The sequence below is a fragment of the Ornithorhynchus anatinus genome, chromosome 19, assembly GCF_004115215.2.
Source record: "Ornithorhynchus anatinus isolate Pmale09 chromosome 19, mOrnAna1.pri.v4, whole genome shotgun sequence".
Classification (NCBI taxonomy): Eukaryota; Metazoa; Chordata; class Mammalia; order Monotremata; family Ornithorhynchidae; genus Ornithorhynchus; species Ornithorhynchus anatinus.
Window position 1 is genome coordinate 30,288,316 of NC_041746.1, and position 25,343 is coordinate 30,313,658.

Genomic DNA, 25,343 nt, shown 5'->3' on the forward strand with positions numbered 1-25,343 from the left:
TGAGCAGGGTAAAAATAGATGATGAGCCATCCCAGGGAACAGACGTGCCTAGAAGAAATGGACAGGCAGCCCAGAATAGCACCTCAGGCCCAGCATTCTTACTGGGAAATTTGGAAGGACCTTAAAAAGGGAAAATAACAGTAGGCAGAGGAGTAGGGCAGCAATGTACAGAAGGTGGTTTCCTGGAAGTAAAGGAGAAGGATCAACTTCTGGAGAAGGACATTTTGCAAGAATGACAGAAAGGTCATAGAGAAATTGTAAGCTCTTTGAAAGCAGGGTTTGTGTCTACCCATTCTATTCTAGTTTATGGGCAAGCTTGTTGTGGGCAGGGAATGTGTCTTTTGTTATATTGTATTCTCCCAAGCACTTAGTACAATGCTCTGCACACAGTAAGTTCTCAATAAATGCAAATCAAAGAATGAATGTTGCCTTGCAGGAACCAAACAGAGGACACAGGTCATAAATCAACCTCTTCAGCTGGATGGAGGATGAGCAGAGAGAAGCACGCAGGAGCATCGGTAATCCAATCAAACACATCTTAGACAATTTGCTACCCTGCCATGTATCCTAGTACCCTCATTACAGTGTTCTGTATATAGTACAGTGTGTACATTGTGTACAGTGCTCTGGGTACAGTGAGTGATCAAAAAGTATTATTATTTGATTGATAAGGATTTTTAAAAATTAGAATAATAATGGTATTTGTTCAACTTGGACTACAGCTGAGTGATGCACTAATTCCTTTGAAAAGTGTACTTTTGGAGAGGTGTTAGAGACATATAAACTACTGCAAAATAACAATTCCCTTCTAAATTGGCTCAATCCAGCCCACTGCTCTGACAGTAGCAACAGAATGTTAAATAGATGTCATTATCCAATGCTAAATTGAAATAGGCTTTAATCAGTTTATGAAGTCAATAGAAATGCTTTCTTGGGAGGGGAAGGAATTTCTTAAACCCAGGTAAACTTTGCAGTGTTATCTCAAAGAGAGAGAGCACTATAGGGAACAGCAGTACTAAAATTCAATAGTGACTCTGCAAAGAATCCTAAAGGAAGAGTGTTTTTAAGGAAGCTGATTGCAATAGAACTATGGATCTCAACACTTTGTTTCTCTCCCATTCCCAAGCCAACCAGACAAGAGTAAATATACTCAGCCTTAGGAGAGATGTCAGCATCTCTTCTCCCAGAACAGATTAAGCCAGGGGATTGGAGAGTGAATCCGGGAATAGGGAAACTTTGGCCATGATTCACGGAGACTGATGCTACTGCAGAGAATGGAATTTCTCAGGGACCCTGAAAAAGCTCTTTTCCAGCAACATTATCAGCTTGATGCCTTTCTGACATGCTAAAAGTAGAAAACATGAGCACTTTATCCAGCTGATAGCTAATTCAAAGTGACCTCCCAGCAGGGTTAAACATCAACTGTCCGGGCAGTATTCAGAAACAACTGTATGTTAAATCTATCGTTGCTCTTTTGTGCTTAAGTAGCCAGGACATTCTACCTTCCCCTGATAAATCAGAGTGCAACCAAGAGAGACAGAGTGGAGAATGAATGACATCTCCTTTATGATCTGTTCTGCACCTGTGCATCGTTTAGTATAGTATCATGAGTCTTAAAATCAAAGGGGTTATAGATAATTGTCGTCTGTATTCAGAGAATTCACTATTGATGCTGGTGATTACCTCTGCATGCTTTGGACACTCTAGATTAATTCCAGGGGGATGTTAGTATAGGCAGAATGAGGTTCAAAAATCATATCTGGTCCATCATGCATATCAAGTAATCTCTCAGAAAACACTGAACTGAGATCTGGGAGGAGTTATTAATGAAAATAAGTTGTACCTGCCCACAAAGAGTTTCACACTAATGGTTTGAGTCAGACAACACAAATATTCCACAGATCATCAACATATAACCGAAGTGAAAAAAAAAATACAAACAACAGAAGAGGATTCATTTACAACAGTAAACATGGATTGAGTCTACACAGAGCAAAACAAACAATCACTGGACAGAAGAAAGTCCTGAAGCCACATGATTCTTAATGGCAGAAATATTTTCAATTTCCTTTCCTTCATGATGAATGAGGTATTTGCAATGGCAGACTTTTGTGTTGTTTAGACAGACCAGCTAGAAGTTGCTTGTTTGAAGGTAGGAAGGTAAGATTGTCACCCTGGCAAGTATGGTGTTCTTGGTGTCTGGTTCCTGATTAGCAAGGGAAACTGTCTGAATGATGTTTCATACCTATCTTTTTCCTGTCTCATTGTCTCATATTCCCTTTCTTTCTCTCTACACTCAGAGTACAATTAACTGGTTCTTTGTTGTTGTTGTGCTGAAGATCTATAGTCAAAGATTAATTAGGTCTTAAATATCAAAGTGATTTTTTTTGAATTAGAAAACTGAATCAATCTCTTACTTGCTGTACTTCCCAAGTACCTATTCTGTACATGGAACTATGGCATGCTCAATTATCAATGAATTATATTTATTGAGTGCTTACTGTTTGCAGAGCACTGTACTAAGCAATTGAGAGAGTACAATAAGACAGAGTTGGTAGACATATTTCCTGCCTACAACGAGCTTACAGTCTAGAGGGGGATACAGATGTTAACATAAATAAATTACGGTTATATACAAAAGTGCCAGGGGGCTGAAGGAGAGGTGAATAAAGGGTGCAAATCCAAGTGCAAACCCAAGGAATCTTTACAAACAGTGTGCTTGGTTTTTTGCTTTTGGAAAAGGAGCAGTATGTTCTCAAAGTTTTCTTTAACTTCCCTGTTTTATTTTTATTTTCAATTCCTAGGCCCACAGTGAGACTCCACAAGTTCATTTCTTTGAATAAAGGTGGAGGATGCAAAGTAAATATTAAGTGGTCTTGAGTGTGATGCTCTCTATACTGGTTTAGACAGACTATATTAGACTAGAGATTTTAAGGAACTGTGTAATTAAAAGAGTATCTTTACAGTGACTATTTTCATCATTAGCACAGCAGTTTATACTAAGCCAGAATTGCTTCTTCATAAGGGCAGTGAAATGTGATCATCTCCTGAGCTTATTCTGCCGTCAGTCATCTGATTTTATACCTACTAAGATCATTTTAAGTTACCTCCATCCCCAGTTTCCTCCCTTGTACTGACCAAATAAATGTGAATTGAAAAATCAGGAAAGTGCTTTAAAGAAAGAAGTTTACATTTTCAGTATTACCCAACCTTACAGGGGATAATTAAAAGAAGATTATCCTCTTCTTAGTATAGTAAAAAGAACATTGAGCATTCTGGGGAGCAGATTTGGATTTTCATATCATCCACAATCTAGTTACATGAAACAAGAACTGGCTTAAAAAGATTCTTAGTGGAGACTTTTAAAATTATGTTTGAACAGACATCATTTTCCTTTTATTTCCGAGTTCTTTGGTAATATATAAAAGGGGGAAGACAGAGTGAAGCAGCAGGATCCACTTTAATAGTAGCACAGACCTCTACTTCAAGCAGTCTAAGCTGTTAGACTTTTGTACCTAACAAAGGTTCCTTCATTGTATGCAGTGCTGTATTATGATGTAACAAAGTGGCAGTGACATGAAGCTAATGAATTTTTTTTTCAAGCTGCTGTTTGCTGAGCCTCATTGGGAAATATGAAACGATATAAATGAAACATGTGTTCAGCTGGGGAATGTTTACTAAAGAAAGAATGTGGGTCAGCTGAACGGGGAACACGATTGTGTTTCTCACAATAGTGGACTTTGTGTATTTGTACTCTGCCTCATAATGGGATGGAGTTACAAGAAATGAAAGGATATTGTCTTTTTCTTGATTATGTAATTGATCCCGATGGTTGGGGTGGGAGAGGTGCAAAATTAATGAGGGGGAACTTCAATGACTCAATATTTCTGCTAAATCACACACAATACAAATAAATGACCAACACTATTACAGATCCCTTTAAACAAAATAAGTAGTGTGATGGGCCATTCACATTGCCATTTGGATTCAGATCAATGGCAGTTTTTCCCTTTAATTCAAGATATGAACCAAATCGTTTCCTCCCTGTGAACTTGGACAGACTGAGCCATTTCAAAAATGCCCTTTATGGATGAAGAGGTACAGGAAGAAGGCAGTAGCTGGAAAGTTTAGGACATTTTTCGTTTCTGAGGAGGGGTTGTGTGGCACTAAATGGACATTCTTTTGGAATTTAGGATCAACCTCACAAGGCTGAGGGACACACACACACACACACACACACACACACTCACACAAACACACCCACACGTTCTCCAGTCATTTAATGGCCAAGAGTTCCTGTTACCATTTGAACTGATTAAGACATATTTATAAATGGGCTTTTTGGCTTTTGAAATGGCCCTGTAATACCCGACTGACATAATGCTGGACTTCTGTAATTCAAATGTGTTGCCATTGAGTCAAGGAAAGCAAAGTGCCTCCATGCAATTTTCCTTCTTTTTTGTGAGTTAAGCAGATTTACTCTTTAACAGTGGAGCTCCAGTGGATGATTATGACATCAAAGTGTGACAGACAGTGATTATGTACTGCAGGGGGAAAATGCGGATAAAAAGAGACAATTCATTCCCTTAGCTTAGAGAGATATTTTCCATGGCCACTAGAAAGCTAAGCCATTTCTGCCTTCTTCTGAAAAAAAAAAAACCCAAACTGGGATGGTGACTTAGGCTTCCTGACTTTTTAATAGTTTTTCTTTTATAATTTAGCTTTATGCTACTTCTTTCCTGTCACCACACTAACCCAGGAATATCTCTATATGCTTTTTCAGTCTAATTATCCTTTGAATTTTAAACCCTCCAAATGTAAGCTTTTTTTCCATTTTCTTTAAAATTTTATCCATTTGGCTTTATTTTTCTTTCTTCACTTTCCATTCAAAACACAGTTCTAAAAAAAGCCCCTCGACTGTATAGAGATTGACATCAGCAAACACACAGGCATTTTATCTTAATAAAAGAGTCTTAGTCAGCAAAAATTCCTAGATTTCCAAACAAAAGAGTAGTTGTGTTCCACCATCTGATCCATATCATTAAGTGCAAGACTTTACTTCAAACACTTTTACCTTTGCTCTCTAAGAGAGTAAATGGAAAACAGAATAAAGGCAAGAGATAAAATTCAGTTTTATACACTTCAGGAAGGAAATGTGTCAGTTTTTTTTGAGGAATTTCTGTATTTGAAACTCATGATTTAGCTGCCGAATTATCCGTGTGTGAATTTGTAACTAACAACACTTTATACATTGCCCAAAGATATTTGTATTTTATTTTTCACCATAGAGGGAAATTCAATTTGGACTTTTTCCTTCATAGATTTGTACTCAAAGGTGAGGAGAACTTTGCAGAATGAAGGAGGTGATGGATTGAAAGGAGAGTCATGGAAGGAATGGGATTGCTTATACAAGTGGCTTCCTTAGGGTTTGGTATTTGCCACTTTTTTGGAAGACTACAACCCAATTCTAGTTTCTACTGCCATACTGATGAAGCTTCTGGGGAGGTTTTTCAGTGGTGAGTTTTTTGGTCATGATCCTTAGGTACGAATATTACAAAAATCAGAGATGCAGCATGGCCTAGTGGAAAGAGCATGGACATGGGAATCAGAAGGACCTGGGACCTAAGGGGAAGGAGCATGAGTTTGAAGCAATGTACATTGGCGCTGAGGAAGAGTGCTTGGGAGGTAAGAACACAAGTCTATTGATGATGCAGTAGGGAGGGCTTCTTGGAGGAATTGTGATTTTAAGAGGGCTTTGAAGATGGGGAGAACTGTGGTCTGTTAGGGAGAGAGTTCCAGACAGGAGGGTGGGTGTGAGCATATATTCCATAGGAAAAGAGATGAAAATAAGAGGCAGTAGGTTAGGTTGGCATTATCCCAGAAACTAGAACAGTGCTAAACATGTAGTAAGCTCTTGATAAATTGCATCATCACTTCTATAAATATAGTTGATAGCTAGATATTTAGCTATTCTTTTCTCTAAAGCACTTAGAAAATTGAAAGAAAAAGGAAAAAAGGGTAATGCATTGGTATTTTCAAATGAGGGAGATTTCCATTACATATGTGAGTACAAATTCTGTAAATACTTATCTGAACCCAAGAATCAATTTTTTAAAAGAAGAATTGACTTCCTTTGGACTGCCAAATCCCAAACTGCAAAGTCTAGTTTTTGTGGCCTGCTGGAATTGTTACTGAAATTGTTTCTTATAGTCCACTTTCCTCCTACTAGCCTCCCTTGTTCTATCACCAAAAAATGTCAAGAATCTGGATGGCTTTATGCAACCCCAGGTTTCAGAACACAAAACAGGAAGCCGTCCCTAATGCAGTCTCGGCTGATCCATCTCTCTGCCGGGGACACAATGCCTCCAAAATCCACCTGCTGCAAATCGGGTGGTTTATGAGAAAGGACGTCATGGTAATTTGGAAACTGTTGAATGCCCAACGGAGGCTTGTCCTACCCCCCCACCTCACCACACTGGTTTGCCGAGCTCATTAGATGCCAAAACTTTTGATTGATGTACTCAGTTCAGTCACGGGTAATTTTCACTCATATATTAAGTAACTCCTGTTTCCACTCCATTATCTTTCCTTGTATGGGGCAAATCAGAGCCCAGGCTTGTCTGTATTGGACTGACCTAAAAGCCATGGTGTTCTTTTGTTCAGTTTCAAGTAGGAGGCAAGCTAATATTTCAAAACTAGCAAACTTGTACAATCTCTGCTTTTCTTAATTGTAGGGATCCCTGTGGTAAAGAGCTTTCTATTGCTACTACACAGCTCTTTGTCAGCCCCAAGGAGGCCAGAAATGTTGCTAAAGGCTCTCTAAATACTTATAAATTCCTTTGAAATTCAGGAGATTTAAATGGATTAATAGCTGCACATACAATGTTGCCAGCTCTTGGTGCATTTTGTTTGCAGTTATCAGTGTTGGCAGTTTGGGGAAGATGACTTTGAACGGATTTGGATCACTTATTTCAAGCCCTCTGTTAGGTTTGAGGATTAATACCAGACCCATCAGAATCTGCAGCAGCTGCAAGGATTCATTACCTTGACTGCTCGAAAGGAAGGCTCCTTTAAAACACCCTCCCAATCCACAAGAAACCTAAAATATAACCCGCTGATTCCTGCTTGTTACCCTGTCTGCATTATATTAATGTTTGGGCCTGATGACCATCAGAGCACATCAAGAACTAAAGTCTCAAATGATGGAAAAACTGAAATATTTAGAGGCTCTTGGCATCATGCTCTAAAAGCCATTTATTTTAGAAAAGGCTTGAAAGACCAGGTAGAATGGATCCTCAGTAAAATTATTATTCTTTTGCATAATGGCTATCAATCAATCATATTTAATGAGCACTTACTGCATGCAGAGCACTGTAGTAAGCATTGGGGAGTGGACAATATCACAATATAACAGAGTCAGTAGATGGGTTCCCTGCCCACTGGGAGCTTACAGTCTAGAGGGGGAGACAGACATACATAAAAAATACATACATTACAGAGATGTACATAAGTGCTGTGAGGCTGAGGGAGAGGGAAATAATAAAGGGAGAAAATCAGGGCAACACAGAAGGGAATGGAAGAAAAGGAAATGAGAGCTTAGTCAGGGAAGGCCTCTTGGGAGAGATGTGCCTTCAGTTAGGCTTTGAAGGAGGAGAGTGTAATAGTCTATTTGATATGAAGAAAGAGGGTATTTCAGGGCAGAACAGGTCGTGGGCAAGAGGTAGGTTGTGAGATAGATGAGATAGAGGTACAGTGAGTAGTTGTCACTAGAGGAGCCAAGTGTGCTGGATAGGTTGTGGTAGAAGAGCAGTGAGGTAGAAGGGCACAAGGTGATTGATTTTTTTTCCAGTGACATCAAATAAACCAATAAATCCTTTCATTTTGATATCTTTTATCAGAATATCTGAAAATGACCTTTTTAAAATCAGAAAATTATTATTACAATTTTTATTATTATAATAATGGTGACGTGTTAAGTGCTTACTATGTGCCAAGCACTGTATTGTGCTGGAGTAGATGCAAGATAATCACATAGGCTAGAGTCCCTCACAGTGCTCACAGTCTAAGTGGATGGAAAAAAGGCATTAAATTCCCATTTAACAAATGAGGAGATTGAGGCACAGAGAAGTTAAGTGACTTGTCGGGGTCACACAAGCAGGCAAGAGCTGAAAATAGAACACATGTTCTCTGATTTCCAATCTCATGCTCCTTCCACTAGGCCATGCCAGGTATTTTGTTTATTCAGAAATCATGGTTCCCCTAAATAAAAGTTGACTGCCTCCTTTTTACCATTTTAGATTGAAACTCTGTTAGCTCTTTCTATCTTCAAGGCTTTTTTTGTTCTACTCCCTATCACAGCAGCACCTAGTAATCAATGCAAACATCACTGAGATAAGGTAAAGATCAATGAGGCATTTAGCCACCTACTCCTGACAACTTGAATGGAGTGGGATGGTGTAAAGCTTCACTTTGCTTTCATCCAACCTTTGTTGCTCTTCTCAAGGCACATACAAACACACACACACATGTACACGAGGAGGAGGTAAATATGTGTTACTTTGGGCATCAAGTCTGAAAGGGGTTGTTGGAGCATAAGGGATAATAGGCCAACATTGCCCAAATAGAACTAAATTCTATTTAGTTGCCATTGTTTTTACGAGATGTTCTTCCCCTTGACGCTGTTTAGTGCCATTGTTCTTGTCTGTCCGTCTCCCCCGATTAGACTGTAAGCCCGTCAAAGGGCAGGGACTGTCTCTATCTGTTGCCGACTTGTTCATCCCAAGCGCTTAGTACAGTGCTCTGCACATAGTAAGCGCTCAATAAATACTATTGAATGAATGAATGAATAATGACTGTGCTGCAATGCCTAGGGCCTACCAGTGTGCCACTCAGTGCTCCGCACATAGTAAACTTAACAAATACCATCATCATCAACTCAGCTGACATTGTTAGGCCCACTGTGACACGAATATAACACCTTTTCTGCTCACCACCAGGGAGACTTTTCTCACTTGGATGCATCTGGCTCAGGGGAATGGGTGAGGTGGAGGTATAGGAGGCTGGAAGAAGAGAGTTTCTTCTGTGGCCATGATGGAAGGAGAGCTGATCATGTGCACAAGGTAGCAGCTTCTCAGTGGTGTTTTGCTGTAGGAGGTACTCCCCCAAGAGTTTAATACAGTGCTCTTCACATAGTAGAATGCAAGTATAATGCTGTGTAGACAGTGAATGCTCAGTACAGTGTTCTGCACATAGCAGGCACTCAACAAATGTCATTCACTCTTTGGAGAAACAATCGGAGTTGCTTCTCTCAAGTCTACACAATCAGAAGTGAAGTGGACATATATAATGTCAATATCAAATTGATTTCCCCAGAAATAATTCGTTCTGTAAACAGTGTATGCTGTAAGCAGGTATCCTCCTTTATCTCACTAGTTCATTCATTAGTTGGACCTACAAGTATGATCTAATGAAAAAAGCACAGGATTCAAAGTCAGGAGGTCCTGAGCCTAGTTTCAAAGCACAGGATTCAAAGTCATTGTCCTGCTGTGTGACCTTGGACAAGTCACTGAGCTTCTGTGTGCCTCACTTTCTTCATCTGTAAATAAGGATAAAATAGAGTGCAAATTTGGTGGGGCAGGGACTGTATCTGATCTGTCTATAATCCAGCGCTTAATGCATAATAATAAAGTCCTTATTGTGTGCCAAGCACTGTACTAAGCACTGGTGTAGATAAAGGATTATTCTTTCAACATAGCGCCTGTCCTACATGGGGCTCACAATCTAAGTAAGCACTAAATAAATGCTCAAATACTCATTATCATTATGACCTGCATTACTATCTTTATGAATATTTGGTTCCTGCATTTGTCTTTCCAGGCTTTAAATTTGGCATGAGGAGTGTCCAACAATGAAAGCACAGACAGTGGCAAAACATAATTTCCTTCTGAATCAAGCAGTGTGAGTTTTTTCTACACTACGCATGTCATTCCTGTCATGTCATCCTCCACGATGAAGCAGCGTGGCTCAGTGGAAAGAGCATGGGCTTTGGAGTCAGGGCTCATGAGTTCGAATCCCAGCTCTGCCACTTGTCAGCTGTGTGACTGTGGGCAAGTCACTTAACTTCTCGGTGCCTCAGTTCCCTCATCTGTAAAATGGGGATTAAGACTGTGAGCCCCACGTGGGACAAGCTGATTCCCCTCTGTCTATCCCAGCGCTTAGAACAGTGCTCGGCACATAGTAAGCGCTTAACAAATACCAACATTATTATTCCTGTGAATGCTAGCCTCATAAACCACTCAGTAGGAGAAAAAAATTAAAATGTTTGTGCCGGGTGCAAGTGTAAACACAGTTGCATCCTTATTTGTTTCTATTTAATATGTATATGTATAATGTATATGTATAATATGTATATATGTAATATATATATGTGTATATACATATTACATGAATAATAATATTATATAATATATGAACTCATTTTGTGCAGGAAATGTGTCTGCTAATTCCACTGTATTGTACTCTACCAAGAGCTTAGTGTTATGCACATAGTAAGTGATCAATAAATAACACTGATTGATAATGTTATATATGGCAAATATACATATTTATTATTTACTTTAATACATTTAATATGTATTTATGTCAATTTTGCAAATTAGAAGATTATCCTATTGACGATAAAATGTGAATTAGACTGAAAACACCAAAGTGGGATTGACATTACTGCCTACATTGTTTAAGAGTAAGTATTGGTCCTTGTATTCATTGAGTTTGTCTCACACATGAACTTTCTTTTCCACAGAGCCTCTTTACACTGGAGAACAAACCATTTCCTGCCCCTGCCTATCAGGATGGTCTGTTTGATGCAGGAGAAACAGAATGGCCTGATGGATAAAACACAGGTCTGGGAATCAGAAGGACCTAGCTTCTAATTCTGGCTCCGCCAGTTGCCTGCTCTGTGACCTTGGGCAAGTCACTTAACTTCTCTGTGCCCCATTTCCCTCATCTGTAAAATGAGGATTAAGACTGTGAGCCCCATGTGGGACAGGGACTGTGTCCAACCTTGATTAACTCATTATCTACCCCAGTGCTATATCCAATGTTGTGTCCAATGCTGTGTCCAACCTTGATTAACTGTGCTACCCCAGTACGGTGCCTGGCAAATAGTAAGCTCTTAACAAATACCAAAAAAAAGGAGTCTCTCAACAGTTCACTGCCCTGCTGTGTGGCATTGTTGGAGATTATGATGCCACATGGCTTGCAGCATGGCTCAGTGGAAAGAGCCCGGGCTTGGGAGTCAGAGGTCATGGATTCGAATCCCCGCTCTGCCATTTCTCAGCTGTGTGACTGTGGGCAAGTCACTTCACTTCTCTGGGCCTCATCTGTAAAATGGGGATTTTTTACTGTGAGCCTCACATGGGACAACCTGATTACCCTGTATCTCCCCCAGTGCTTAGAACAGTGCTCTGCACATAGTAAGCGCTTAACAAATACCAACATTATTATTCTTGTCCTTCTGGTTTGCATGTGTCCCTTTTCAGGTGCCCGTACTCCCATTCTCCTTCCACATACACAAACATCTACTGAGTCTGGAATTGCAGGTAGCATCCGTGTGTCTTGCAAGAATCAATTTAATTAATTCACCACAATGAGTATATCTGAAAGGATCTGAAAACAAAGGGGAGGGATTCTATTAGCAAGTTGCATTGTCTCTTTGCAAGTCCTTCCTTTGATCTCTTTGGATGACAGAAGATGTGTCTTAGGAATTAGAATGTAATACAGATGTCAGAGATGATTGATGGAGGGGTCTCAGTGCTGAGCTATATGAAATCCTGAACCTTTGCATGGCCCAGCTTTTCTATTTTTCAGCTGGACCTCCTGCTAGCTGTGGTCCAGAAAGGTTCCTTTCCACCTTAGTTTCTGATTAGTGAGTGTTGCACAAAGCAACTTCCTCTGCCCCCCGTGCAAGCTACCCACACTTTGTTTTAAAATCTGTTTCCCCTGGCTTTGTTTGTTTTTTCATCCAGATTCTGTAGTCTGTTGAAGGGAAGTGGAGCGATACCTTTTGCCCCAATTAAGATGGCAATCTTGTGAGTTGAAAGCAATTCCTGATTTTGTCCATCTTTTCTTGCAAGATATTTCTGGGGTCTTTATGTTGGGGTCCACAGAAAAAATGTGAGCTACTGCACACTATTAGGAAAAGTACTGTATGATCTATTCCCATTCAGAGCAGAAACATAAAATGATGACCAGGGAAATGCTACTTTTCCTCTGCACAACTTTCTGCTAGAAACACAGTGCCCCCTAAAGTAATTCTGGATGGAATGAGTCCAGTTTTTTCAGAAAGAGCGAACCAATACTTGTGTCATTGCAGCCTGATCTATCATTAGACCAACTCTGAAACTCTCTCACCAAAGTAAATGGTAGCTTTTTTTTTTTTGAAAGACGCAAGAAATCAACATCCCTTCATTAATTGGTTTTTAGCATGGGCTTCGCTACAGATTTAAATGGTCCTTTTGACAGCTAGGTTTCCATTTCATGCTGATTGAACCCTAACTAACGAGGTGAAATAGGCTGGGGGTGGGAGGCTTGGTTCAACCGTTTCTCTGATTTAAAAAACGACTCGTGTCAGTAGTAGTTAAAAGAATTCTCAAATCCAATTGGAATGCATTTGGTGAAATTTGAAGGCTTAAATCCAGAATGCTTTCCCAGCCTGGAGCTATATCAAAGCTATTTTAAATTCAATGAACAAACCAAACAGAAAAGTCAGTGAAGTGCTCAAAGTGAATGAGCTAGAATGATGCTCCTTATAGGCCTCCTTAGGAACATTTGACCCTGAGTTGTGCTTGGAAGGAAACCTGTCTTTACTTTGAGTCATTTTTGGGTAAACGAAGATACTGACTTCAGTAAAGATTGTGTTAATCCAGCACTTTACTAACTGTAAAAATTCAAGTACTCAGAATTTTTCATAGAGCCCAATCTGAGAATATGTTTTCCGTAGTGGGAACCAAGTCTATCCTGTAGGCCTAGGTTCTAATTTTGGCTCTGTCACTTGCTTGCTGTGTGATCTGGGTGAATCACATTTACAGAACACTCAGTTTCCTCACCTGTAAAAATGGGAATGCATTACCTTTTCTTAACCTTTAGCCCGAGTGCCTCTTATTATTATTATGTTCTCTTGGGATTCCCACAGTAACCATCCTTGTGGGTCATCACAAGGCACTTGGGAAGCAAGGGAAAGCTAAACAATGGATGGGGCAGAGAGGGCAATTATTCAGCTCAGTAAATGATCCTTCCTCTCAAAACATTGCTTGAAGCATGTTGGGGGACCAGATTTCCATAACTTGTATTTATTTATGGTGTTTGTTAAGCACTTATTATGTTCTGGGCACTGTACTAAGCACTGGAGTAGATGCAAGATGAACAGGCTGGACACAGTCCATGTCCCATATAGGGCTCACATTCTTAATCCACATATTTCAGATGAGGTACCTGAGGCACAGAGAAGTGAAGTGACTCGCCCAAGGTCACAGAGAAGACGTCTTGTTATGGGCAGGGAAAATGTCTGCTAATTCTGTTGTACTCTCTCAAGAACTAAGTACAGTGCTCTGCACATACTAAGCACTCAGTAAATACCAATAACTGACTTGTTGATTGACCAACAGAGCCGGGATTAGAACCTAGGTCTTTCTGACTCCCAGGCCCATTCCCCATCTACTAGGGCATGCTGCTTCTCAACCAAACACACTTCATTCTCTTGTAGCATAGGGGTTGTATTTTTGAGAAGCCCACATTAAGAAAGATTTGCGTTGGAATACTCACCATGTCTCATACTTCCTACAACACATCAGATTGTTTCCAGAGAGATCTTGTTACTGGAAGAGTAGTCCCCAATTCTGCTGAAAATACTCGGCACTTGGGAAAACACAATAGAAACACTAGATGTGTTCATGTTCCCTGCCTACCAAGAGCTTGCAATCTAGCTCCACCTAAGCTCTTCAACTCACCTTGAAATAGACCCACAACTTCGAATTAGCTTTGAAAATGATCCTTTGGACTAGCAATTACCTAGCCCCAAGCCAGTCCTCCACAGGCTAACATTAGTCTGAACTTAATCCAGTCTGTGAACATTAAATTAGATCAATGGAATCAGACAGAAGCATGTACCAAGGTCCCAGTGTGTGTGCAGAGAATGAATAACTAGAGAAAATGTCAAAGGAATTAGAAAAAACAGTCAATCAATAGTACTTATTCAGCAACAGTAAGTAATATTAATAACAGTGATGGTATTTGTTAAGCAATTACTCTATGGTAAGTAGATTCAAGTAGATACAAGAGAATCAGGTAGGACACAGTCCCTGCCTGACATGGGGCTTACAATTGAAGTAGGAGAAAACACAGGTATTGAATCCCCATTTTACAGATGAGGAAACGGAGGCACAGAGAAGTTGTGAGTTGTCCGAAGTTATGCAGCTGGCAAGTGATGGAGCTGGGATTAGAACCCAAGTCCTCTGAATCCCAGATCCAAGCTCTTTCCATTAGACCACATTTCTTCTCAGTTAGTATGTTAGTATGTCAATTAGTCCAGAACACAGAGCTTGGGAGAGTTCTATAGAAAACGCAAAGTGTGATAGTCCATGTTATTAAAGAGCTTACAACTGATACAGGGAGAATGGTCCTGAGTTTCTCTGGAATCAGTGTGAGGGGAATAGATTTGATCAGGTGAGAGATCTCTACAAAGAAATTGCACAAGAGAATAAAAAAAATGCAGGTGCATTTTAAGGATTGCCCAATAGGACCTTTAGAGAAAGCTATTTCCCAAACCTAATAAATAGAAACTTACATGCCTTTTTACTAAAGCTGTCTCCAAACACCAGCATGTGTTTGTAATTTTAATGAGATAAGAGTCTAAGGGTTTCCAAAATTGAGTGAGAAATGGCATGTCAGGATTACATGGATTTGCTTGTGCAAACACAACCCCTTTTTTCTCTGATAGATGTTCCCATCTTCTACAAGATGATCAGAAAGAATCATGGAACACATTCCTCTCCACAAAACAAAAGCTGATAGTAAAAACCAGCTTGCAAAAAAGGGAACTTTTGGCAATTATGATTGGGTTGGAATTCTGTTATTGTTCCTGATTTATCCAGAAGAGGATCTTCTTAGTGTGGATGATATTGCTACCTTTATTTTCTTTTCTCTTTCTGGATCTGTACCCTCGGCTCATACAATCAGCTCGAGCTCCTTCTTTCTCTTTCTCCCTCCACCTTCTTGTTTTTGTTGTTCCCAGATTTTTGATCCTGGGATTATTTACATCTGATGAAGCCTTTCATCTTCAAAATTATTCCTCTGCTCTGAGTGATTACATACTGGAGGTGTGTTTTTTTCTAAATCCATATCTCCCTAAATGAATATGTATATGTTTTTCATTAAGAGATACCAAATTCCAAGAGAACAGTTCCCAGGAAAAGCATTAGAAATAATCCCTGGGTGCATATACCCTAAGGAAAGAGGAATACGTATAAACAGACAGAAAGAGATGAGGTATAGGATCTTAGATCTTGAAAGCTACACTGGAAACAACCTTTATTCATGAATTAAATACATATTGTCAGAGGCATCATAAATTAATTAAACAGCAGAACTATGAATGTTACAGTAAGCCACCTGTGGAGATCTTATCTATAAATTTCTTCTTTTGATTCTTCTAAACCGATATATACATATATCTATTAATTGATAATTATGTATATTAATATCTGTCTCCCCCTCTAGATCATAAGCTCACTATGGGCAGAAAACATGCTTACCAACTCTAACGTTTGAACTCTGTGTCCAACCCAATTTTTTCGTGTTCACCACAGCTCTTAGACCAGTGCCTGGCACATAGCATTCAACAAATGCCACAGTTATTATTATTATTGTCTCTTCCTAGAGCTTAATGCAATGTTCTACTCACAGCTCTCAATAAATACCATCAACAATGATGATGATGGTTTGCTGACAAATGCTTCGTTACAGCCTTTAGTATATCACCAATATTTGAATTGAAACTGTAATCAGTATTGATTAGAGAAGGAAAACAAAGTTCTGAGAGGCTAAATAAGTTTCCCAGTGGTCAGTGGGCATGTCAACCAGAACTCAGAGTCCTTAGGTGTCTATCAACTGGTTCCAGAAAGGTCATGGGTCAGGAAGAGATGCAGGGAGGGAGACACACTGTCTTATTTTCTAATTCAGTTTCACTGCTGGGCATCTTAGTTATCAAAATTTTCTCTTCCTCCAGTTCTATGTAAAATTGGAGAAATATTTCTTTGGAGTATGGGGAAATTTTGACAAATACTATTCTCTGCCATATATTCAAATCTTTACTAGTTATCAAAATTAGCTTTTTGAATTGCAGGGGCCTCTGAAACTTGATAATCATTATTTCTTCTTGCAGCTTCAGAGGTCCTGTTAGCTGGAAGATGGGGAAGGTGTAAGCTAAAAGGACTTGGAGCAAACTTCCCTTCAGAGACCCTCTCAGGATCACACCTGGAGAGTTTCCAGTACTCTATCAGTCTCAGCTAAGGGAGGGAAAGTCAAAGTACAGGCATACCCATTCCATTCCTAGCTTGAGCAGGGGCTAGCTAGTGGAAGGCAGTCTGATACTAGTCAAAACACTCCTGTGCTGGGCGGCAGCAGCATGGGAGAGAGTTGAGGGCAAAGACTCAAGTTCACTGCATGGAAGAAGGCAATGGTAAACCACTTCCATATTTTTACCATGAAAATTATCTGAATGCGCTACCAGAACGATTGCAGAGGGAGGCAGGGTCTTCTGGGGGAGATGTGTTCATGAGACTCCCATTAGTTAAGTAGAAGTACTAACTAATAGTAGTAGCAGTAGCAGCAGCAGCGGTGGCCCACGTCCTACCACTGTCCTGGAATGTCCTCCCTCCTCATGTCCACCAAATTAACTCTCCTCCCCTCTTCAAAGCCCTACTGAGAGCTCACCTCCTCCAAGAGGCCTTCCCAGACCGAGCTTCCCCCTTTACCCTCTGCTCCCCCTCCCCTCCTGTCCCCACCCCACTCTCTGCTCCTCCTCCTACCCCTTCCCCTCCTCTCAGTACTGTGCTCATTTTTATATATTAGGTATTACCCTATTTATTTTGTAAATGAGGTGTACATCCCCTTGATTCTATTTATTGTGATAGTGTTGTCTTGTTTTTGTTTCGTTCTGCTTTGCTCTGCTGTCTGCCCCGATTAGACCGTGAGCCCATCATTGGGCAGGGATTGTCTCTATCTGTTGGTGAATTGTACATTCCAAGCACTTTGTATAGTGGTCTGCACATAGTAAGCGCTCAATAAATACTACTGAATGAATGAATCATAATACTAGTAGTAGCAACATCAGTGGTAGCAGAAATAGTAGTAGTGCTGCTCTACTTTAGACTGTAAGCTCATTTTGGGCAGGGAATGTGTCTATCAACTCTGTTGTACTGTACCCTCCAAAGCACTTAGTACAGTGCTCTGCACACAGTAAGTTTCAATAAATACCACTGACTGATTGATGAATGGATTGATTAAAAGGTCAGGGAAAGATAAAGGAGTTGAACAGGACAGGCATTTGGGTGGGCCCACCTTCCGTGAAGAAAATCTGGTTCAGTGGGTTCCATGGTCAGAACAGGTCGTCCTAAGAGCTCAAAGAGGGATAGGTGGGGAATGGGTTGGATTGAGCCTAATGTGACAGGTTCTAAGGGGGGAAGAAACAGTGAAGAAAGGGAAAGGGAAACAGGAAAAGGAGGAAGGGTGAAGTGAAAGAGAATCAATCAATGGTATTTTTTGAACAATCACCATATATAGAGCACTGTACTAAACAGTTGAGAGAGTACAACAGAGATATGTACATATATTTAAATTATGTATTATATAATGCATATATTATATATTATTTATATGAATGTCTGTCTTCCCCACGAGACTGTAAGCTCGTAGTGGGCAGTGAACTTGTCTAATTTTGTTGTACTCTTTCAAGCGCTTAGTACAGTGCGGTGCCCATAGTGAGCACTCAATAAATCTAATTGGTTGATTGAGTAGAGTTGGAAGATGTGATCCCTGCCCACAGCCCACAAAAATCTATAATCTATATCTAATATATAATATTATATCTATAATCTATAGATTATATAATACAATCTTTAAGATTGATTATACAGTCTATAAGATTAGTATATAATACAATCTATAACAGGAGACAGAAATTCAAATACAGTTAGGGGAAATAGTAAAGTATCAGTAGATGTACATAAGTGCAGTCGGGCTGCAGTGAGAGAGTGAGAGAAATGGGGGAAATATAAAGAAGGAAAGAGGTAAGCAGAAAGACTGGGAAAGAGAAGAAAGAGTCGGTGAAGAGGGGGAAAACAAGGACAAGATAGTCTGGTAGTTGGGACTTATGTCTATTCCCCACTGCAAACCACAAATCCCAACTACTTTGCTTTCCACGTGTCGGTCAGCATCCTCTCCCTGTTGCTACCAGTCTTCACTACCCTGAAGTCTCTGTCGTCCCAGTCATAGCCACCCACTGTTACCTGGCTTCACAGGTTCTGCCAGAGGCAGACTGTGGGCAGGGGGGGATGGGAGCCTAGAGTAAGAAGTTGATTGGGCAGGGTCTAACCCAGCTACTAGTCATGTAGCTTCCCCCAAACCAACTCTGGGGGCCATGAATAGTCATACTTGAAGGAGTTGGGAATATTCCGCTTAGTCCGGGTTCAGTGATGGTGGTGATGGGGGAGGTGGTGGTAGAATGATCAGCTGGAGATAAGTTGAACTATCTCTTCCTAGGCCTTGTTTTGGAATAAGGAAGAGTTGAAACCTATTTCATACAGTAGCAAGCCTAGAGTGTAGTAGGGAATAAGCTGGCACTCATGGAAATTTCAGGAAAGCATTTGTGTCCAGTGAAGGGCTGATTACCTGTTTCTGAATGCCTCCTTATTGCCTGTCAATGGGCCACTGGTAAAAGAGGAAAGACCAAAAAATATCACCAACTGATCACCCCTTCTTCTCTAACTCATTTATTAAGAGGAGTATTCATGCTATCCCTTCACCTTAACCTTCTGCTTTATCCCTACCATCCTTTCAAATTGCATTCTGTTGTCCACATCCATCCTCATTACCTTTCATTGTTGTTGATACTTACCTCATATTCCAAAATAGAATTGGAAAACAGAATCATTTTCCAATCACTGAAGTTAAGGCTCGGGCCAAGGGAGTGGAGATTCTGGGTGTCTAAGCATCACAGTTTTTCTGAATAAATGCTTTCTCTTAATCTGAAAATGACCTGATAGTTTTCTGATTCAGCTTACAGTTTGCCTTTGAAGTTTCCTTTCCACCTTTAATTACCTTTGATGGCATGGTAAGACTCTTTCCACAGAAGAGTTTATATACTTAGGCCGATTTATCATAAATGAGAAATCTTCTGCTTGAAGCAGCATTTTCAACTGTAAGGACACATCACAGTGACATACCTTCAATAATAACATTTTGCAGCTTTTAACTAAGCTCGTAAGCGTTCTTTTTTTTTTTTCTCCAAAAGACAGATGCCCCATCCTGCTCACGGAGACTGTTTTTTGCTGATAGACTGATGTCTTTATTTAGAGAGTTATAAAGAATTGCTTCGAGTCATCAGCAGTTTCAAAAACTAGCCATTGAAGGACGGATAAAGCCTATTCAGAAGATGGATGACAGCTTTTCATTTGAGGATCATACAGAAGGGTACTTCCTTCTATAAAAATAGATCCTGCCATGTCGCTTGTGACTAGTGTTTTACAAGGAATCGCCGCTCTGAAAAAATTCCGTTGAAATCGAAAACGAAAAGACAGAGAGATCCTTTCTTTTCACATAAAAAGAACCATCAATAACAAACATGTGTCAAATCAACTTACACCATTTAACATGCAGAGAGAGATTTCTGAAACACGTGTTTACCATCATAATTTTGGTTCCAGAATGCTGAAGCTCAAAAAAATCAGCTAAACCATTTCATTTTGTTTTGCTATTAAAGTCATGATTCTGTCTCATTTCACTGATTTGAATCGAGTGATTTATGAGTACAAAGTAAAAAGAAACAAACTGTGTACCATAATGAGGCATGTTTAAATTTTCCTTATTTTAACTTCTGCTAATTGACAAGGAGATGAAGATGTTTAACCATTTAGGAGAAGTGGAAAGTAAAGAGAAGGTACCGAATTAGGAGCTATGCAAATGTTTGGCTCCTCCGAAGTCTTTACAATCGAGTCTTCTTTATTAGATTATTAGAGTGTAAGTTCACTGTGGCAGGGAATGCATCTCATGCTTCTTTGTAAGTGCATTCCACCAGTGAATCCTCAATAAACATCCCAACTACTACTGTATTAAATCATTCTTTAAGATCTTAGCCAAACTACAACTGCAAATACCTTTTCAGGTGTTACAGAATTAGAATGTACACAGGACTTCGGTGTCTTGAGTCTGTTGTACTCAAGTCAGACGGCCTAGTTCTATTCCTAGCTCCATCACTTGTCTGCTCTGTGACTTTAGGCAAGTCACTTAATTTCTCTGCGCTTCAACCTCATCTGTAAAATGGGGATTAAATATCTGTTCCTTCTACTCAGACTGTATGAGTCCTGGATGGGACAAAGACAGTGTCTGATCTAATGATCTTGTATCTACCCCAGTGTTTAGTACGGTGTTTGATGCATAGTAAACCCTTAACTATTATCAAAGTTATTGTGGGCATACTGCAGTGTTTGATTGGCTGCTGGATGCTGAATAAGATTGGAAATTTTGGATTATTTCAATATAATAAGTGGTTTCATCTCTATACAACCCAAACTGTGACACTACTAGTGTTTGGGATAGGGTAGGATACTCTATATTATGATACTGAATCCCATTATCCTACCTGAAACGGGGAGGGAAAAGAGTTAGGTCACTGTACTGATTGCTTGGGGGCATCCAGTAGATGGAGTCTCTGCTCTTGAGGAGCTTACAATTCCTTAGGCTGGGGGAAGTCACACCCAGGTAAATGTTACTGTCATCTCCCTCTGGCAGAAGTAAAAACTGCTATACTCCCTAAAGGGAAGCTGAGCAGGAAGAATTATTGGGGTGGCTGAACTTCCTTTTCTATTGGATCCTTCTTTCTGCTTCTTGAGTTCCATTAGAGCCAGGGTTGTGGGGTAAGGAGAAGTATAGAGAGGAGTCCCTCACATTGTTCTAAATAAAGGAAACAAATCCAAGTTCAAGGGCAATGTGCCCTTGATCAAGAGCATGGCATGGCACTCCAAATTTGGGGGCCCACCAAATTGGAGCCCATTTCTGATTTTTTTGAAAACTTCCCTTTAATCCTTGGGCTCTTACAAAGCTAAACCTAGGTTCTTGTATGTATTCTATTAGATTTAAAATTCCTAAAATGTGTAATTCATCAAGCCACAATACACATTTTGCATGTTCCTTCCCTTTTTTCCAGTCCAATGCCTTTATCTCTATTAAAAAATCTGCATATTTGGATGCCATTGTGGTGTCTAGGTTTTCGCATGATTATTCCTGACACTTTGCTTATCACAGTGCAATCTTTAGATAAGTAAAATAACAACTCACTTCCCTTCACAACAAAGGATAAACCCAGAGATAACAATGAAGGGGGGATTTAGAAACTCAACTAAATTCATATGGTAATGAACAGCTGTGATGATACAGTGAGGCACTTGCTAAAAAGAATACAATCCCCAGGTTTCTGCATAGTTTTTGGAAACTTGCATCAGGTCTTAAACTGAATGCTGAAAGCAGAAATAAAGGGTTGTTTTAACCACCTTTTTCAGGCAGGTTCAGGGAGTTTAAAGACATCTCACGGGAGAGTCAACGCTGACGCATTTTTGTTACCAAATCTTCAACGGAGGGTAGACATCTAATTACAAATCAACATATTATGCGGTTGTGAATATTATGAGCTATTCAGCTATTAAAATATCAAAAGGGGATTAAGGTCATAGAGAATGAACTGCCCTTGACACAGCTCTATTTTCTGCTGCAAGTGACCAGTTAGAGTCAATGCTGGAGATTTGCAGAATATTTTTTTCCAGGTAGTATCAATGAAGATATATAAGGAGGCTATAGAATAGCACTGTTTCTTCAGAAGGCCTAGTTAAATTCTAGTAAATCCAGATTACTCTGACTCAGCCCAAGAGCTATTGTGGTTGGTACACTTACACTTTATTTATTCCTTCATCATCATTACTTCTTCCCTCCAGACTGTAAGCTCACTGTGGGCAGGGAACGCACCAACCAACTCCGATGTACTGTACTTCTCCCAAGCACTTAGTACAATGTCCTGCACACAGTAAGCACTCAATAAATGTGATTAATTGATTCCAGTGGTATGAGCTGAACATCTTATTATGTGCCAAGCATCATGCTAAACAGTGGGGAAGATGCAAGGCAATACAATGTGAAGCGGAGTGATCTAGTGGATAGAGCATATGCCTGGGAGTCAGAGGACCTGGCTTCTAATCTGAGCTCTGTCACTTGTCTGCTGTGTGACCTCGGACCTCAGTTACCTCATCTGCAAAAAATGAGGATTAAGACTGTGAACCTAATGTGGGACATTTGATGGTATCCAACCTGATTACCTTGCATCCATGCCAGTGTTTAGAACAGTGCCTAGAACATAGTAAGCACTTAATAAATACCATAAAAAAATTAGACACAGTACATGGGATTCACAGTCTAAGGGTGGGGTAAAACAGATTTTTATTCCCCATTTTACAGATGAGGTCACTGAGACACCAAAAAGGCTGATGATTTGCAAAAGGTCACCTGCCAGGAAAGTGACAAAGCCAGAATCAGACCCAGGTCTCCTGGATTCCACTCCTAAGCTCTTTCCGCTAAGGAGTAGCCATGGTAATAGCCTTTATTAAGTGCCTAATGTATGCAATGGTCCCTGGTTCTGAAGGGTCTTACAGTCTTAGAATAAAGGGTGGGGGAAAGGTTGCTGACAAATAAGAAAATTCATAGGAATAAAAACATGAGAACAACATAAAAAGACATAGATAAATAGAATTAAAGTGATGGGGTATGTGACTGGTAGAGCAGAGTGTCAGCTTCTTGCACCTCAGAATCCAACAACATTATAAAAAGAGAGCTCCAGTACTATATAGGAGGGCTTCAGCCTAAAATCCTTAGGATCTGTTGTAGGGAGATTCAAATTAGCCATATCTGCCTGGACTAGAAAAAGCTTTCTTTGGTTTAGACCTTCATCTTACATGCATAAAATATGCTCTAAATTATGGTTAATAGATAGGTTGATGTTCTGAGTCATGACTAACCACTCCTTCAAACCCATTTGAGGAACTTCAACACCAACGTAGGTCTATCTGATTGGTCAATTTCATTCTGGAGTTCTCCACCTCTCTCTCTCCCGTGCCCAATCCCTGCTTATCCCACTACTGCCCTGTGGAATAGCAGTATAGCCCTCAATTTGGTAGCCCAAGGAAAATACATAGCCACTCTTTTTCCCTGGGAGAAGTTGTCAGTCAGGTGGAATCCTGGGCCAATCACAAGGATGCAATCATCCTCAAAATATAATGCATCTGAGCAATCTCAACATAAGACTTCTCAGCTTTTATATAGGTTGAACTGTGACACATATTAGAGTAAAATTTTTACATTGTTGATGGCTACTGAATAAGATGTGATGAAGAGACAGAGAAGCAGAGATACTTTTCCAGCCTCACTCGGCCTATTAGGAGTAAAAAGAGAAGTCTTGACATCAGTTCTGGATCCAGTGAATGTCAATCCCAAACTTGGCAAGATGGAACAAAAAGAAATCAGGCCTCCAGCAAAGTTGGGAGTGCCCCTATTAAAATTCTGCCTGGGAGTTTACAACCATTCCAAACCACCTGTTTGTACATTCCATTACTCTAGTTGCATGCATAAATGTGAGGTTTTACAAGCAAAAACAGATGCAATCCTAAATTGGGTCAGCACATTTTCTAATGCCTGCTGAAAATGTTCCTCATGTGTCTGTTGTCTTGGTTATAACTTATAACAATGGACAACATGAATCTTTTATTTTTCCTTCAAGTCTCAATTTATCTAAATTTTTCTACCCATATTATACCTTGCAAGGACCTAAGAAGGTTAAATCTCAGAAAATGGATCCATCTTCCCTATCAACAAATGAAAGGGAGTAGTTTCACAGTGAAATTTGCCTGTGATGAATTTGGGGATATTTTGAAAATAATGAAGATATGGCATGATACCAAAATTTTTAGAAAATCTCTGTGCTTCTTTCCCCATGAACCAAGGGCCTTTTAACTATTGATTAGTTACCCTAAGTAGAGGTAAATATATCTATCCTCAAGACAACTTACAGACAAATGGACGAAGCAGGTGCCTATCCAAACATTTGTTATGGTAAATTGAAAAATCATTCTGGGGACAAACTGAAGCAATGCCTATCAGCAACAATGAAACAATAGCAAACAAGCCATTCTAGCAGACAAAAATCAGAAAAGAAAAGACAAGTCTTTGAAGGAAATAAGGCAGACATAGAGATGCAGACATAACTACTCCAGGGGCTAGACCAATGTTAAGTATATGGTAAGGACTTAATGTATTGGGTAATTCACTTAGCACAGTCTCAGTGAAATAATTACTCCTGTTTATTAAGACCAAGCTATATATGCCAAGCATTGTACTAGCCACTGGAGTAAATACAAAATAATCAATCAATTAATCACATTAATTGGGCACTTACTGTGTGCAGACCATGGTACTAAGTGCTTGGGAGACTACAAAACAGCAGAGTTGCTAGATAGGTTCCCTGTCCACAAGGAGATTACAATCCAGACGGGGGAGACAGTCATTAATATACATAAATGGAATTGTGAACATAAACACAAATGGGGCTAAGGGAGGGGTGAGATAAGGGAGCAAATCCAAGGGCAAGGGCGAGGCAATAGGAAATGGGAGAAAGGGTTTAGTCAGGGATGTTACCATCTAAATTCATCTCCACACTTAGATTTACAATCAGCCAGATAAAATGCTGCAAAGGAGGACCTTGCAAAGGACCTGAATAATCCACAAACTGGCTGATGGAGCATTGAATGCTGTAGGTGGGAACTTCAGCCCCATTTCATCAAAGAGCCTAATTCTGAAAATACCTGCCTATTTCTCTCTAAATGATCATTCCCAGTTTCCATGCATGAGGTCACTTTGAAGTCATCATGACAACATGGCAGCAGATATTCAGGGGGTGAGATTTAAAACGTTTATTCAGCAGGATAGCTTTTCAACATGATAAAGACCTCCCACTTCCCTCAAAGGGACAGGGT

The 25,343-nt window shown here is 39.9% G+C and overlaps 1 long non-coding RNA gene and 1 other non-coding gene across 2 annotated transcripts in view; one reads left to right on the forward strand and one right to left on the reverse strand.

Annotated features, from left to right (window-relative positions):
• Window positions 1–25,343, reverse strand: part of LOC103171148 — a 319,534-nt gene that overhangs the window by 20,614 nt on the left and 273,577 nt on the right. The gene's annotated exons all lie outside the window — the stretch shown is intronic.
• On the forward strand, window positions 16,513–16,651 carry LOC114805789. Its single transcript, XR_003753812.1, has one exon. It is a non-coding gene; the product is annotated as a small nucleolar RNA SNORA7 (small nucleolar RNA).